General features: G+C 39.0%; 1 protein-coding gene across 2 annotated transcripts in view; it reads left to right on the top strand.

Moving 5' to 3' along the window:
* The window catches only part of LOC133554450 (metabotropic glutamate receptor 4-like), a 478,293-nt gene that overhangs the window by 299,854 nt on the left and 160,800 nt on the right, over nucleotides 1-17,639 (top strand). The window contains exon 1 of one of the 2 annotated variants that reach the window (XM_061903243.1): nucleotides 137-266. The exons of the other annotated variant lie outside the window; for it this stretch is intronic. The gene's annotated coding sequence lies outside the window, so the exon portion shown is untranslated. Of the gene's footprint in view, nucleotides 1-136; nucleotides 267-17,639 lie in introns of those variants that run through there. 2 annotated transcript variants of the gene reach the window in all.

Below are 17,639 nucleotides of genomic sequence, written 5' to 3'. Positions count from 1 at the left end.
AAATATGAATTGTGCATGGCCAGACACAACGGCTGCCCAATTACCCGTTCTTGCAAAATCAGCTTTCACAGTGAGAAAGGTTTTAGGTCAAATTGCAGAACAAACACAATTAAAAAAGCAGGAAGTTGCCCACAGTAAGTGCCGCAGCCTACAGACATGTAGTCGCCATTAATATTTGATGAGATCAACAGAGGAAATACAGCCTTACCTCATGGGTTATATTTAACCTCGTTACTGCTTGTTAAACCTGCAGCTACACTTCTGTGGTGAGTTTGATTTCAACTCTGATTTAGATCCCTTGTGTTGTTTTTCTTAAATATGCAGCTTTCGCTAATAGGCACAATTTAATTAAAGCCAAGGTTCTTTCTGTCGAGGATTACATTCCCCTGAAGAAATAGATGAAAGTGACCTCCAATTGCTGCGCTTCATCACATTGATCAACACGATCATTTACTTTATTCCCCTGGGAATAAGTACTCATAGGATGTTCTAGATTCCATCTTGCCCGGTTCTTTCAGTTTTGAAACCCAAGCCAAATAATAAGACAACAACATTGTCCTCTATTTGTCTTTTGTTCCTCTTCTATGAATAGCCCTTTTTTTTCTCACTTGATCAAATTCCTCTGAGGAGATGACTCACTGACACATTTATCATCACATTTACTCTGTGAAGGTGCAGAAACTAGAGAATACAATACCAAAAACATCTGTTGCATTTTAGGAAATGTAGTTTTTTAAAAACTGTTCATATCAGCGTCAGTGACATTTACCATTTAAATCATTTTGAAAGAGCTATATATTTTGTAGTCGGTGAAAACAAAGCTGAAAAACAAGTCAAATATGAATTAGATATTTTTTTTATTTATTTTACCTTTCACAGCAAATTCAATCCATGTTTAACTAATCAGTTAAAGGGGCCCTATGGTGAGTTTCCTATTTTCTGACTAATAAATATTCCAATATTGGATACTCGTATTAAAAAAATGCCAAAGCATCAAATTAAGATTCATGTGTTTTGGCGCTAGCTTGCACGCAGTTTTGGATGCCTTTGGGTTTTGTAGTCTTTTTTTAATTTTTTATCAAAAGGCACACTGTGACATCACAGTGTGACAGACGTACTTATATGGGCATCACAGTACATTCTCTCTGCCTGCATGGCCACTCGTCTCTCCTATCTGTAGTACCGTAATTTCTGAGCTACAAAGCGCCCACCCAATTTTTGGCGACTAATATGTATTTTGTACATGTATTGGCTGCACACCTTTATTAGCCGTAGGTGCACACAATAAAATATGACATATTGGAAGCTAGCTGTGTACAAACAAGACATGAAATATGAGCTAATACTTTGCAGATACTGTAATATGATTGTTCATGTTTTTCAGTCATTACAGATTAGTGTCCTATCGCATTGTGTTGTGCATTACAAACTCAAAAGCCATTTAGTAGAAGCTAGCTTACTGCTAATGTTGTAGCATGTCGTCGCAAGGTCATGTGTTACTACGCTGGAAAAATAGTCCTTCAGTGTTTGCTCTTACAATAACAATGTCGCTACAGCTTAGGCATTATACAGATTACGGAACGTAAATGAAGTATTGTTGGCGGTTTCTGGATGTATTTTTAGAGTGATTTAGTGGCAGGAAAAGATTGCTCCCATTAGCAGCATTGCTCGTCACCTAGAACATGCTGATTATTATAAATTAAAATGCAACACACCCCCCCAAAATTTTTTTTTAAAAACATCATATAAATATATATATATATATAATTCGTGTGAACTCGTATGTTTCATGAAAAATAGGCAACATTTAAAAAAAAAAAAAGCACAGTTTACCTTTAAAATAAACACTTACCGAGGGGGAGTATTTGAAGCATACAGAAACAAAAAGAAAAAGAACACATCAAATACCAGCACATTTTGTCGTACCTCCTTGTAAATTAAATGTTGGAAATCAAATTTTTTTCATGTGAAAAATATAAATCTCAATTTTGTACAGTGACTGACAGTATTTGACAATTTATTCACCTACCGCACTATGCATAACCTAGTTTCATGAAATTATATAACACACTAGGAATAAGATGAAAAAGTTGCCAAGATGATTAATATTGTGAATGTGTATGTTTTTGCCGCTCCGTTATGTACCTCAGAAACATATTATTCTGCAGATTATAATGTGTGAGACAATGAAGAAGGTTAAATAAACTGCATTCCACATATAAAGACTTAAAATAGTAAGAGTAGATAGTGCAGGCACATTTTGCGTCAGGTTTGGCTGTTTGCTCAGGAAAATGTGATTGGCCATGAACTCATTATTTTTAATTAGCTCTATTCACTCCGCACATTATCAGCCATTTTACACACAGAATTGCTGTCCGTCAACAAGCGCTTGTGTCTGCGGACACTTTTTTTTTTGGCTTCTGCCAATAACAGAAGACCGTGTGTGTGTGTGTGTGTGTGTGTGTGTTGGAGGTGTGTTATGTGGGTCATAAATCAGAGTTTAAAACAAATAAATCATGTTTAATTGTTGAACTTTCCATGAAAGAAAAGAACTAAATAAACTGTGTGACAACATTGTATGCTAGAGATTGATGAATGAAGCGTGCATCTGACACAGCCTGCAAGACCTGTGCCAAATCTTGAATATTAAATCGGTTAGTATCCAACTGTACTGGAAAGTTTCCAATAATTTCAGCGATTTCTTTTTGAGCCATTAAACAGTTCAAAATATGCCTGGGGGACAAAGACAGAGGAGGGCAAATAAGAAAACTGCAGGTGCACACATTTTACAACACTTCTTCTGTACTGTTTTGATGAAAAATGTATCATAACAGTGATGATGGAGGATTGTATTGCTATAAGTTGGTAGGATATTTACTGTTTAACACCTGATTTATGTCAAAACATGGAATATGGTGTGGTTTGTTTTCCCGGAATGCAAAGGAAGGTGACAGGACATGGCGTGAAGCTAAAGACATGTTTTAATTTATCTATAAAAAAAGTGCAAACTAAAGGCCCGCACAAGGCGTAGAACAAACTTGGCTAAACAACAAAAACTACCACAAAGGCAAAACCACGGATATGAAACAAAAGACTCGCTAAACATGACATGCATAAACAAAACTCACTTGGAAAGACAAGAGTGGCATGAATCAAGCATAAACAATGAGCATGGAACAACAATAATGACGCCAGGCCGACTGCCTGGCAACTACAAGCTTAAATAATAGTGACATGATTAACACAGGTGCGTGAGTCCTAAACAAATCAGGTGCGTGAGTCCAAATGAGTACAGGTGAAATAATCGGTCATCATGGTGACAAAACAATGGGGCGTAAACAGGAACTAAAAACAGTCTTAAACCAACAGAACAAAACTAAACAAAACATGACCACAGAACATGACAATTTATTGTTTGGTATTATCTGTTCATCATAAATAAAATGTCATTTGGAATTTCCCTGTAGTGTCTTGATAAGGTAATTTGCATGTTGAACTCTAGCATTTTTTACAATTGTAATGACCACCATGGCTAGAACTGTTGAGGCCCATCAAATAGGTATTTATGAGACAACATATTTTGACATGTTCCAAAAAAAACAGTTGAAATATGAGCAATCCATTTGTGAAGATGGGCCAAACCTCATAAGAACGGGAAATAAATTACACATCTTCTGTTGCCTGCCTGTTCTCTCTTCCAAGAGACACTAAGATGTATGCTAACCCCTGCAATGCAGGAATGGCTCCTGGCTACTGTTTTGCACAATTGTGGTGTGTGCGTGTTTGCGTGTGCGTGTCCATGTACAAGTGAATAAATGAACAGTGACAAAAACAGTTGTGTTTACTGGTTTGTGCATCGTAACGCACAAAAGGCTTTACCAGCTGAAAAAATTATAATTCTAGTCATAGAAACTGAAGACCTTAGGATGTTTGGTACCGAATTTGAAAATAGTGAAGCACATTTTGAGTGGAAATAAGTGCCAGTTACACAATAACTGAGACACAAAGGAAAACTTGCAATTGCACTTTAAATCTCTTATACAGTTTACTCAAAAAATAAAATAAACATTTGTCTCCACTAAGATAGACCATCTGCCATTACACATCTAAAGTGTACACAACACAAACCACTGAATTGCAATGAAGGTGCCAATGGAAACACAAAGATACTGTCTGTAGAGAGTACTGTACAGACAAACTTTTGATCATGTTTAGGGCCATGAGTGAGCTGAAGACTATACCAGCTAACTTTACACCCTCAACTGGTCACTAGTCAGTCATAGGTCCCATACTGTATTTCTAGACCAGTTGTCTATTGTTACCGTGACCTGTTGATTTTCGAAAGGTTATCGGTATATCCTGATTATTTTCAGAAAAATGTGTGATTTTTCTTTCCAGAGAGTGATCAACAGACTTACCAACAGACAGCATTTAAACCTTAAACACATCTGAAAGCCAAGGTCCCAGTCCCAAGCAGAGTCCCTGCAAACCTGCGTTGCATATCGTGCACAACCCACAAAATCATCGAGTTACGGTGACACTCTAAGGCTGCAACGTAGATACCAACAACGAATACATGGGTGACAAACACCAAAAACACACACAATAAAGTTAGCAACTGTCTGCAATGCCGAGCAAAGTGCAAAAAGCAGGCGGCACGTTGCAATGAGCAGCAGAGAGCGACAAGCCTCACCACAATGGTTACACCGCAGGGCAGCACTGCGGGGCACAACATCATGACAGTAATCCAGATAACCCCCCCAAAATCTAATTACTTGTTCCTGGTCCCATTTCTGACGTTTCCTGAAAGTTTTATTTAAATCCTCCAGTAACTTTTTGGATCTGAGTAACTGACTGAAACGCATACACACCCCATTGAATACATCATTTCCTTCCGCTAGGTATCAAGCTAAACTCCCAAGATTTCAACCTAATGTCTACCACCAACTCTTACGGCATCAGGAAGGTTTTAGCAACCACATCTTGCACAACCACACTGGCTGGTCTCTGTTACACTTGCTTTTATTAATTACACTCAGACACACACAAACAAGTACGCGCACACACACACACGTATATATATATATATATATATATATATATATATATATATATATATATATATATATATATATATGCGACTTGTCCAGGGTGTACATTGCCTTCCGCCCGATTGTAGCTGAGAGAGGCGCCAGCGCCCCCCGCAACCCCAAAAGGGAATAAGCGGTAGGAAATGGATGGATGGATGGATATATATATATATATATATATATATATATATATATATATATATATATATATATATATGTATATATATACACACACGCGTATAGTTATATATATAAATATATGTGTGTATATATATATATATATGTATATATATATATATATATATATATATATATACATACATGTACACATTTATATACACACACACATTATATATATATATATATATATATATATATGTATATGTATATATATATATGTATGGGCCGCACAGTGGACAGGGTTTAGTAAGCCACGTCCTCAACCTCTTCAGTTTTCAAACAGACAGGCAAGAACAAAAGCAGCAAAAGACCCAGAAGCCACATGTTAGGTTTGTGTGCAACTCTAGGGATTGTTACTTAAGAAAATGTTTAAAAATAATGGTAGTAATACAAACATAAATTCAAAACACAAATAAATGGACAAATATAATTTTTTTTGTGTTATCCGTTTTGTTTTGTTTTTTTCATCATAACAAGTGATGATGCTCTATCTTGACTGTACGTCCCTGCCAGACTGTAATGTAGCTCAAGACTTGAGTTTCATCTCAATAAATCCAATTTTAAAGTAAACATAACTTGCAAATTTAAAGTTCTATGTAGATAGAACTTTAAAACTGTAGAAATGTATTTCTGCCTGCCTCCTCTCTCCTTTCAACATTGGGGTTGTTGCTGTCACACTGGTGACATAATGTTTTCAGCTAATGTTGATGTGTGGTTAATTTAGCACCAAATAATGTCACTTTTATTACCAGTCCGTCTAATGGGGAGGGGAACATACAGCCAGGGTATAAGCAGGCCAGGGAATAATTCTCACATGGACTCAAATAAATGCCCTGTCAGATATCAAAGCATATTATCAAAGCATATCAAAGCATATTTGTAGATAAGTGATGAAAGAGAAAGTAATTTTGATGAATTATAATAGTATATATAATAGTATATGATAAGGCTCAATATTTTATTATATATTAGTCTGGGTCACAGACATTAATGCGAACACAATCTGAGGTGTCCTGTCTGGAACAAACATTTGACATGATTAAATAAAGTAGGCGATCCAGAATAACTTTGCTTTAAATATCTATTCTTTTTTATCATATGTAATCTGGTGCTGCTGTGGCGTGTCCAAGCCTGCCCAAGCCAAATCGGTGAGATCTGCAGCGAAGCCACACCGTGCTTTTTCCTCTCATGCTTTTTCCACTGCTGCAACATTCACCCAATTTTCACATTCTGTTGCGACTCAGGACAGGCACAGCTTGTCACGTTTTTTTAGGGGACATTCTTATTCCGGCTACAGCAATAGCTTTGATCTGTGCAATATATCTTACAGCAAAGGCCTCGTCTTATCTCCCTCGAGAAGGGATGGGAATTGTTACGATTTTTATGATTCCAATTCCACTTTTCCACGATTCGGTTGTTTAGTGGCTCTCTTATCGATTCTTATGTGAGTAAAAGCATAACAAACAAGTTGATTAGCGTTAATTAGAAGAAACATGTATGTACAAATGCAACAGTAGGTACGTTTCCATGACATCTAGATATGCGCAAAACCTAAATGTCGCAATAAAAAACTAATAATGGAAACAGCCATATTTGGAAAAACCTCCCAAATATCGCATAAACATTTTTACACTCTCATGAGATGGTTTTTGAGACGTTTCGATAATGAAGTGTGTCGCTTCAGCACTTTTTTCGCATTTGCAGGGCACTTAAACATGGAACCGTCGGGGCGCCCATGCAGGACAACTAGAGCAGACGGGTCGTCTTGGTCGCATTTCCGATCTCGCAGGTCCTTTCCTGGCTATAGAGGCTGACCCGCAGCCTCGGGGAGAACCATTAAATCGGAAAGCGTCCATCTTCCATTGAGACATTTGTGATTGAGGGCTATATAAATCAACGTTGATTGATTGATTGATTGATACAATAATTACGGCTCATCACGCAAAACATCCTTTAAACTCATTTTAGATCGGGGCCCAAGTGGAGAAAAATCTACTCTCAAGTGGGCCGGACTGGTAAAATCACGACAAGATAACTCAAAAATAAAGACAACTTCAGATTGTTTTCTTTGTTTGAAAATAGAACAAGCCCATTCGGAAAATGTAAAAATCTAAACATTGATGTGTTTTTTTTATTTACACCTACATGTTGCGGTTAATAGTATTCTACCTCTATTTGTCATTATTTATACTTTCTGAATAAATTATGTGATAATGTTCATCAGTCGGTGTTAATTTTCCATCCATCAAGATAATAGAAATATAAAAATCAAATTACACATATGTTATTTATGTAGTTTGCTCATTTTGCAACTGGTGGTTTTTTTTTTTCATATATAGCATACTGCGATGAGGTGGCGACCTGTCCAGGGTGTACACCGCCTTCCGCCCGATTGTAGCTGAGATAGGCGCCAGCGCCCCCCGCGACCCCAAAAGGGAATAAGCGGTAGAAAATGGATGGATGGATATATAGCATAATCAAAAAAGATACAAATAATTGCCATTGCGACATCTAGTGGACACATTTAGAACAGCAGTTTCTTTCATTCAAAAATGTTGGTCATTTTTATACTTGGTAAACTCATCCCTCGGGCCGTGATTAAACCTGTACGCGGGCCTGATTCGGCCCACGGGGCATACGTTTGACACCCCTGCATTAATGGAAACACCTACAAGTCACAAATGTACTTTGTCAAAATGTTTGAAATATTGCTTTCATTTTGCCAAAAACTGCAGTGGAAACGCAGCTATTGAGGGGCAAAGTGAGGCCCAGGGGCCACATGCGGCCCGTTGAGCTTTTCAAACCGGCCCGCCAAATAATTTTTTTAGATCTTTAGGATGGAACGTGTAGCTGCCATTATAATGTGCACTGATGTTTTCTAATGACCGTAAGTCTTCAACTATACAAAGTATTTCAGTGCTTGGAATTTGCGCTTATGAATGATATACTAGTTACCATGGTAATATAATTAGTTGCTATGGTCATCTAACTAGTTACTATGGTCATCTACGTCACAGCAGCTCAGACGAGGCACTAAGCAGTGTGAGCGAGAAGCGTTTCCACAGAGGCGGAAGGAGATTTTCACAACAAAGTTCTAAAGCTTAGTGATATATACAACAGAATATAATACAATAGAAAATACTTTATTAATCCCTGGGGGAAGTTCAGCAAATTTCAGATGTATCAGATTGTAGGTGGGTTTATTTTGTACCGTTTGCGTTCATGTTTCACTATTTGTTGCATTTTTGTTGCGTTTCACTTCATTGTAAAATATGTCGATCGAAAGGTGGTGTGACGTTCATGTGTTGTCACTATTCAGTGTTTTATCCTTCATAGAAAAATGTAAAATTCCATTATGTTTTAAGGCGGTCTGTCATGACGTTTGTAGCATTCAATCTGAGATTATCGTGAGGTTTTGCATTAGTGTTCCTAAAACTCAGAGATACTGGCCCCCAGACAAATTTTTTTCTCTAAATTCGGCCCCCGAGTCAAAATAATTGCCCATATCTGGTCTAAAACATATAACTTTTTGAAAATATCTATAATACAATAATACAAGTAATCGTCTACTATAGAAACAAGCAAAATCTTATATACAATTATTATTTTTAAAAGAATACGAGCTGACCACTCAAAAGTAAAACCATGTTAGCGAGCAGTGTTCGTAATAATGGCGTTATATAATGACTGAGTTAGGTACTTTTACTGGTAATGACTTGTCTAATCAATTACTTTTAGGTCTGTTACTACGCTGCTATCTTTAGCTTGATTTGATGTGGCGTGCTACTTTTGATGTGGTTTTATGTCAACAAAACAGTGTCATAAGTACAGCAAGTTTAATACAGGAAATATTTTTTTTACTAATGAAAGCAACAAGTAGCACCGTACTAAAATTAAATTGATATTATAGGTAGAGGCCATTAGTGTAGGCCGCCTCATTTAAATGAGGATTTTGCTTATACTATGTGGGGTATTACCATGGGGACGCTTTCATTTACTGCACATTCATTCCTGTTATCATGCTCCTACCTGTGGCGTTTTGCTATGTTTTCAAACCTGCATAAGACGTCTACCATTATTCTGGAGCATTTTAGAAGCAGTCGTGTGGTGCATCGACGATGACACCTGTTTTTTTTGTTTTTTTTACTATTGAAATTGCAGGTGAAAGAAGCTACACTTACTCTGCTCAAGAAGTTGTTTTTCATATAAGAAATACTTTGTTAATATATGTGGAAAAAACGAACGCCATTAAAAAAATACAAAATAACTCCAAACTGCATCAACTGAATTTGTTTTAATCAGCCCCATAAAGGGGAACTGCAAAGTATTTTGGAATTTTGTCTATCGTTCACAATCATTATGAACAACATGATGACGGATGGATTTTTTTTTTTAATGCATTCAAATTTTTAAATAAACGTAAACTAAAGTCTGCTTACAGCAGACCCAATGGGAGGTCCTTTAATCCACCCATAAATCAAATAAATAACCATTCAATACTCTAATAACATGTTGTGACTTGAATATTAACTAAGTATTGGTGATATTGTTATTATAAGCGCTAACACAGATGAACTATTAATAGCAGCGCCTTGATTACAAGCTTGTGTAAACATTTCGATATGATTGACTGCTGAGGAGTGTCCTCGCTTTCCTGCTCTCTGAAAGTTTATTGTAGATCATAAATCATGCCTCTCCCCTGGAAAGTAGATAGCTGAGGATGTATTCCGACAAGTTGATACACTTTGACAGCCATTTAGGACCCGGAAATATTACAGCAATTTACCACACAAGTTGTGGATGACAACTGAGTAATCAGTTTTTGGCAACGAGGCTGAGTCAGCATACAATTTTGCACATTAATGAAGAGAGACACGCAACATGGATTGCACGCCTTATTCTGCTCACTTAACAGAAGCAATCTTTTTTGCACGTGTTTAGCAGATCAGCTAAGCTTCTGCTATCATGCACGTGTTTTAGTACATACAAACCTATTGTTTGTTTTGTGCTGTGGTCATCCTTGCATGTGAGTGCCATGAATGTACTCCTTCAAATAGTCTTATTTTTTAGTCCACAGCTATTTGCTCCTTCTTTCCACACTGGTCTGTTGAGTTTTTGTGACTCTTATTGAGTTACCAAAATGGACAAAACATGTCAAATACCAAAAACACAAAGAAAAAGGTACATATGCTGGAATGATGGGACGTGACTTGATCTAAAAGTTTGTTAATCGAGAAGTTTGCATATAAAGGGGTTGGTAAATTGAATCCTTTAATCAAAGGATTCTCAGTATGTTAAAGGTTAAGTGCCAATGATTGTCACACACACACTAGGTGTGGTGAAATTATTCTCTGCATTTGACCCATCACCTTTGATCACCCTCTGGGAGGTGAGGGGAGCAGTGAGCAGCAGCGGTGGCCATGCCCAGGAAGCATTTTTCGGTGATTTAACCCCCAATTCCAAACCTTGATGCTGAGTTCCAAGCAGGGAGGTAATAGGTCCCATTTGTATAGTCTTTGGTATGACTCGGCCGGGGTTTAAAGTCACAACCTACCGATCTCAGGGCGGACTCTCTAGCTGAGTATGTCAATTGCTGCATAAGCTAGCTGCCTCTGTGATCGTTCTTCCACACAACACCAAAATGGTAACGATTAAAAATTACGCTTCATCGACAGTCGTTGGCTTTGACGGTAGGATTGCTCGTTTGCATCAAAGCGGTTGTTTATCTCTCTATGATCGGGCCAAACCTACCTTTCCCAGGCACAGCCTCCTGGTTTTTGGACTATAAATATTTGGGGTTTTGGCACCAGCCACTAAACTAGATCCGACCAATCTAAGTCTAAGACTAGATCAGACCAATCTAAGTCTAAGACTAGATCCGACCAATCTAAGTCAATGAGCATGAACTGATGAAGCCTACTCAGATGAGAGGCGAAACGTCTTCAAAGACAAACCAAACAGTCCAGTTGCGATCAATTGGCGTTACAATAACCAGGATGAATAAGAACATTTATAGCCACTTAAAACGATAAGTGTCGCTAATACTTGGTTAGTACGCAGTCCACAACATGTACATGGGGTAATTTTGGAGGTTTTTAAATGTTTTTTTTTAGAAGGCGCAATGGAGACTCCCGTTAGCTTCATTTTTAGCCACCTCATACTTGAGGTGGAGTTACTCATACATTTACAAGTTAGAAAATAAAAACAATACACTATGTGTTCTTGTCTTACATAACTATTCTGAAATATAAGCAAAATTCCTCCCAAAAGTGTAGTCCCCTTTTAAAAATACATGTATTACTGCATTTTTTATTGGAAATTTCCATTTCACTACGACACATCAATCTGTTTGAATTAATGAAACTTGGTATATTTCCAGGACTTTTCCATTCATCATCTATTTATATATAAGCCTGCTCAGTGGCCTTGTGGTAAGAGTGTCCGCCCTGAGATTGGTAGATCGTGAGTTCAAACCCCGGCTGAGTCATACCAAAGACTATAAAAATGGGACCCATTACCCCCCGGCATGACACCCAACATCAAGGGTTGGAATTGGGGGATAAATCACCAAAAGTATTCCCGAGCGCGGCCACTGCTGCTACTCACTGAGCCCCTCATCTTCCAGTGGTTGATCAAGGGTGATGGGTCAGATGCAAAGGGTAATTTCACCACACCTGTTGTGTGTGTGACTATCAGTGGCACTTTTGACTTTTTAACAGTGTTTACCTTGAAAACTTTGACTGATCTGATCTTTTTTTTAATAATTTCAGAACTCTACTATATTGCTGAAGTACCTATAGTGTCTGATTTTCAATTTTTTTTTTTGACGCAGCCTAAAAGTCCAGTGTGCGTCGTGCTGACATGATAAAATTGTGTAAGAATATTATTTATGAGACATGAGCTGTCCTCTTTAGATTACAACTGAGGTGCTGTGGAAATAAATATTTAAGTTTGTTGTGGATAACTGGAGACAGTGTTAGGGAATAAAATGTCATCCCATTGCTACTGCTTGAGAGAGAAAAAAAAGCATGATTTTCCCCTGCGAATGCACACATCAGTTCATCCTTGAGCTATACACGTTTGAAGACTCACCCTCCAAGGCTTGTGACTCATTCTTTTCACAACAAAGCGAGGCAGGAGCATTCATCCTGAAATATTACACTAATTTGCCACACAAGTTTGATGACAATTGAGTAATCCCTTTTATTTTTGGCAGCAGGATGTAAGACAACGATGCTGAGTCATTATATTGCACTGCATTGTCAGATAGTGACTTTGTAATCAGGCCAGATTGTAAATAAAATGCACGACTGCAGATGGCGTTATAGGTTGTTGCAAAGCATGCCAACCAGTAACTGCCTTATTAACTCAATTCCTATCTTAAGTTATTTACAATAAATACATCGATTATCGACCGGCCGGGCCGGCAAGATATTTATTTGTTTAATTATTTTTTTTATTCATCAATCCAACAAAATAATACACAATAATACCATAATAATACCAATCCAATTCCAAAACCAAACCCGCCACAGCAACATTCAGAATAGCAATCAACAGAGCAAATAAAAGGACACACAGACATGTCACAAAACAATCAAAAAATAGTCAAACAAAAATTAATAATATCGAAAACAGTATCAATATTAAAACTAATTCCAACATAGCAGTGATTAGACATTCCTCATTGACATCATCATCACAGCCATATATATATATAAAAAATTAAGAAATTAAAAAAATGAATAGTGTGACAGTGGCTTACACTTGCATCACATCTCATAAGCTTGACAACACATTGTGTCCAATATTTTCCACAAAGATAAAATAAGTCATATTTTAGGTTCATTTAATATCCATCCATCTTCTTCCGCTTATCCGAGGTCGGGTCGCGGGGGCAACAGCCTAAGCAGAGAAGACCAGACTTCCCTCTCCCCACTTTGTCTAGCTCTTCCCAGGGGATCCCGAGGCATTCCCAGGCCAGCCGAGAGACATAGTCTTCCCAACGTGTCCTTGGTCTTTCCCGTGGCCTCTTACCGGTTGGACCGGTTCCACCTAAACACCGGTTCCACTTAAACACCTCCCTAGGGAGGCGTTCGAGTGGCATCCTGACCAGATGCCCGAGCCACCTCATCTGGCTCCTCTCGATGTGGAGGAGCAACAGTTTTACATTGAGCTCCTCTCGGATGGCAGAGCTTCTCACCCTATCTCTAAGGGAGAGCCCCGTCACCCGGCGGAGGAAACTAATTTCGACCGCTTGTACCCGTGATCTTATCCTTTCGGTCATGACCAAAAGCTCATGACCATAGGTGAGGATGGGAACGTGGATCGACCGGTAAATTGAGAGCTTTGCCTTCCGGCTCAGCTCCTTCTTCGCCACAATGGATCGGTATGGAGTCCGCATTACTGAAGATGTCGCACGATCTCACGATCCACTCTTCCTCCACTCATGAACAAGACTCCTAGGTACTTGAACTCCTCCACTTGGGGCAGGGTGTCCTCCCCAACCCGGAGATGGCACTCCACCCTTTTCCGGGCGAGAACCATGGACTCGGACTTGGAGGTGCTGAGTCTCATTCCGGTCGCTTCACACTTGGCTGTGAACCGATCCAGTGAGAGCTGAAGATCCCGGCCAGATGAAGCCATCAGGACCACATCATCTGCAAAAAGCAGAGACCTAATCAAACCGGAAGCCCTCAACGCCTTGACTGCGCCTAGAAATTCTGTCCATAAAAGTTATGAACAGAATCGGCAACAAAGGGCAGCCTTGGCGGAAACGTGCCTGACTTACTGCCGGCAATGCGGACCAAGCTCTGACACTGATCATACAGGGAGCGGACCGCCACAATAAGACAGTCCGATACCCCATACTCTCTGAGTACTCCCCACAGGACTTCCCGAGGGACACGGACGAATGCCTTCTCCAAGTCCACAAAGCACATGTAGACTGGTTGGGGAAACTCCCATGCACCCTCAAGAACCCTGCCGAGAGTATAGAGCTGGTCCACAGTTCCACGACCAGGACGAAAACCACACTGTTCCTCCTGAATCCGAGGTTCGACTATCCGGCGTAGCCTCCTCTCCAGTACACCGTTAAAACTAATTTTAACAATGGATTCCATATTCCAATATATTACTAATTATTATCTAAACTAAATGCAGTTTTTTCTATTGATATAATTTCCATAGCTTGTGTATACTAGGCGGACAAGATACACTATATTGCCAAAAGTATTTGGCCAACCATCCAAATGATCAAAATCAGGTGTTCTAATCACTTGGCCGGGCCACAGGTGTATAAAATCAAGCACTTAGGCATGGAGACTGTTTCTACAAACATTTGTGAAAGAATAGGATACTCTCAGGAGCTCAGTGATTCCCAGCATGTAACTGTCATAGGATGCCACCTGTGCAACAAATTCAGTCATGAAATTTCCTTGCTCCTAATAATTCCAAAGTCAACTGTCGGCTTTATTATGAGAAAAGTGAAGAGTTCAAGAACAACAGCAATTTTGCACTGACATAGAGGGGTCAGCGGATGCTTAAGCGCATAGTGCAAAGACTTTCTGCACAGTCAGTTGCGACAGAGCCTCAAACTTCATGTGACCTTCCAATTAGCCCACGTACAGTACACAGAGAGCTTCATGGAATGGATTTCTATGGCCATGCAGCTGCATCTAAGCCATACATCACCAAGTCCAAAGCAAAGTGTTGGATGCAGTGGTGTGAAGCACGTCAACAACTGGACTCGAGAACAGTGGAGACACGTTCTCTGGAGTGATGAACGGTACTTTTCGGACTGCATTGTGCCAAGTGTGAAATTTGGTGGATGAGGAATTATGGTGTGGGGTTGTTTTTCAGGAGTTGGTCTTGGCCCTTTATTTCCAGGGAAAGGAACTTTTAATGCTCCAGGATCCCAAAACATGTTGGACAATTCCATGCTCCTAACCTTATGGGAACAATTTGGAGTGGGCCCCTTCCTCTTCCAACATGACTGTGCATCAGTGCCCAAAGCAAGGTCCATAAAGACATGGATGACAGAGTCTGGTGTGGATGAACTTGACTGGCCTGCACAGAGTCCTGACCTGAACCCGATAAAACACCTTTTGGGATGAATTAGAACGGAGACTGAGAGCCAGGCCTTCTCGACCAACATCAGTGGGTGACCTCACCAATGCGCTTTTGGAAGAATGGTGGAAAATTCCTATAAACACACTCCGCAACCTTGTGGACAGCCTTCTCAGAAGAGTTGAAACTGTAATAGCTACAAAAGGTTGACCGACATCATATTGAACCCTATGGGTTAGGAATGGGATGGCATTTCAAGTTCATATGTGAGTCAAGGCAGGTGGCCAAATACCTTTGGTAATATAGTGTATTTCTGGTCCGATTACATTCATTTTTTTCAAGACATGACTCATACATGCAACATTTACATGTTAGCGCTCTGTTTTGAGTCTGACTCTGGTGTACAAACACCTCTTCCATAAAGTGAATGATGGCATTCCTATAGGATGTTTTCAGAGATGCAAGCTATGTCAGGCTGTGCCCGTGTTGTCGTGTTTCACGTGCATGCTACCCATCCAACTTCTACCAATTCCACTCATTAGCAGGACATAGTGCACCCACCAATTCCACTCATTAGCAGGACATAGTGCACCCACCAATTCCACTCATTAGCAGGACATAGTGCACCCACTGTAATCCCCCCAAACCCAATGTCCACTAAATGCTCACTTTCTTCTGTACAGCGTGTCTCAAAAATAGACGCACCGTTCATACGCATGTACAATTTTTTGCTCTTGTGCAGCTTTGACGTCATAAAGTGAGATACACTACATTCAAGTGCAAATCAATGGTGTCGGAGGGTGTTAATGAGCTCTTTTTTTTTAGAAGATTTTACTCATCTAACACCTAACAGTACTGTGAAAAATAAAGGTATTAGCCACACTCAAACCAAATAGCCGAAGCAAACTATGTAAAAAGGTGATGAATATGTTAATAACGTGTTTCTTGACTACTGCTTCCATGAGCTCGATTCAAACTGTACTGATGAATTCAAACTCGACTGCATTTATTGTCTTATTGTGTTCGAAACCTAAAGCTTTTAAGAATCAGCAACGAACACAAAGTTTGGGGTTTGAAATCAAGCCCTGGAAATGCTTCCCAGATGTAAATGTTGTTCTCTTCTGTAGTAGATAGACAGCCACAGTGGCAAAACTACTATTTGAGCTCACTAAGATGATTTTTTTAAATATACACACTAAACTGAATGAGGGGTAAGTATTTTTCATGGATTTTGTTCCCATGTACTATCCATAAAGGATATAACCTTTATAGTATGTCTGAATTATCAGGGTCAGCCCGAGGCTTTGTGTTGCCCTCAACAAGATTCTGTTTGTGGCGCCATTTTGGTCTTTAATATTACTCCTTTATTCTTACTGGGTTCGTACACCTTTTCCATGGCCAAATTAAAGCACTTTTTAAGGACTTTCAAGATCAATTTTCCAGGTCCCTTCAAAAGGCAAAAACCAGTGTGAATCAATCCATAGCCTTGTTGTTTGAGGTCATCAAATGCTGTCTGTAGGAAAAATACGGAGAATCCGCTAAAACCTAAGCCTAACATTGAACCAGAAGTTATCATTAACTGGATGGGGCATAGAAAATGAGTTTCTGTAGACTAATCAATGTCATTGGTGTTTGCAATTGTGTCTCCATTTGTGTTGTTTTTCACATCTCTTGCTCTTTTTCATACTTACAGCACTCAATGACATCGAACAGCACGGATTGACTCACACCGTATTTGTGCTCGTAAACTGCATAATGTGATATAAATACACGCACCCTGAAATAGTCAATTTCACTCATTTATCAACAAAACTGTTCCACGTTAATGAAAGGATAGTAAATTAAAGGAAAAATATTTGTTTGTTTCACAACACCTCAGTCACCTTCCGTTAAGCACATTTAGCTCTATAACTGTGGCTACGATAACAAATTAACAAAAAGACAAAACTTTACTTTTTTTGTTTTCACTAAGGTAGTTCAGACAAGTTAAGTAGACAACGATTTTAACAGAGCAAGAAATGCATACAACCACGTTGTGTAAAAACTACAAAATCATTCATATTAACTCAGCTCTAAGTTGTGAAAAAGGTTACAAATTATACTTTAGATACATTACAGTCGATCTTGATGCTTTTTTTCCTAACATCAAAAACACGGGGCAATTTTTTTGAAATTGTTTACCTTTAAGTAACCTATCGGCATCACGGTGGAAGAGGGGTTAGTGCATGTGCCTTGCAATACGAAGGTCCTGAGTAGTCCTGAGTTCCTTACCGTGCTCGGGATTTTTCTGTGTGGAGTTTG

Source organism: Nerophis ophidion, linkage group LG06 (assembly GCF_033978795.1).
Source record: "Nerophis ophidion isolate RoL-2023_Sa linkage group LG06, RoL_Noph_v1.0, whole genome shotgun sequence".
NCBI classification, from domain to species: domain Eukaryota; kingdom Metazoa; phylum Chordata; class Actinopteri; order Syngnathiformes; family Syngnathidae; genus Nerophis; species Nerophis ophidion.
This window is presented reverse-complemented; position numbering and strand designations above follow the sequence as displayed.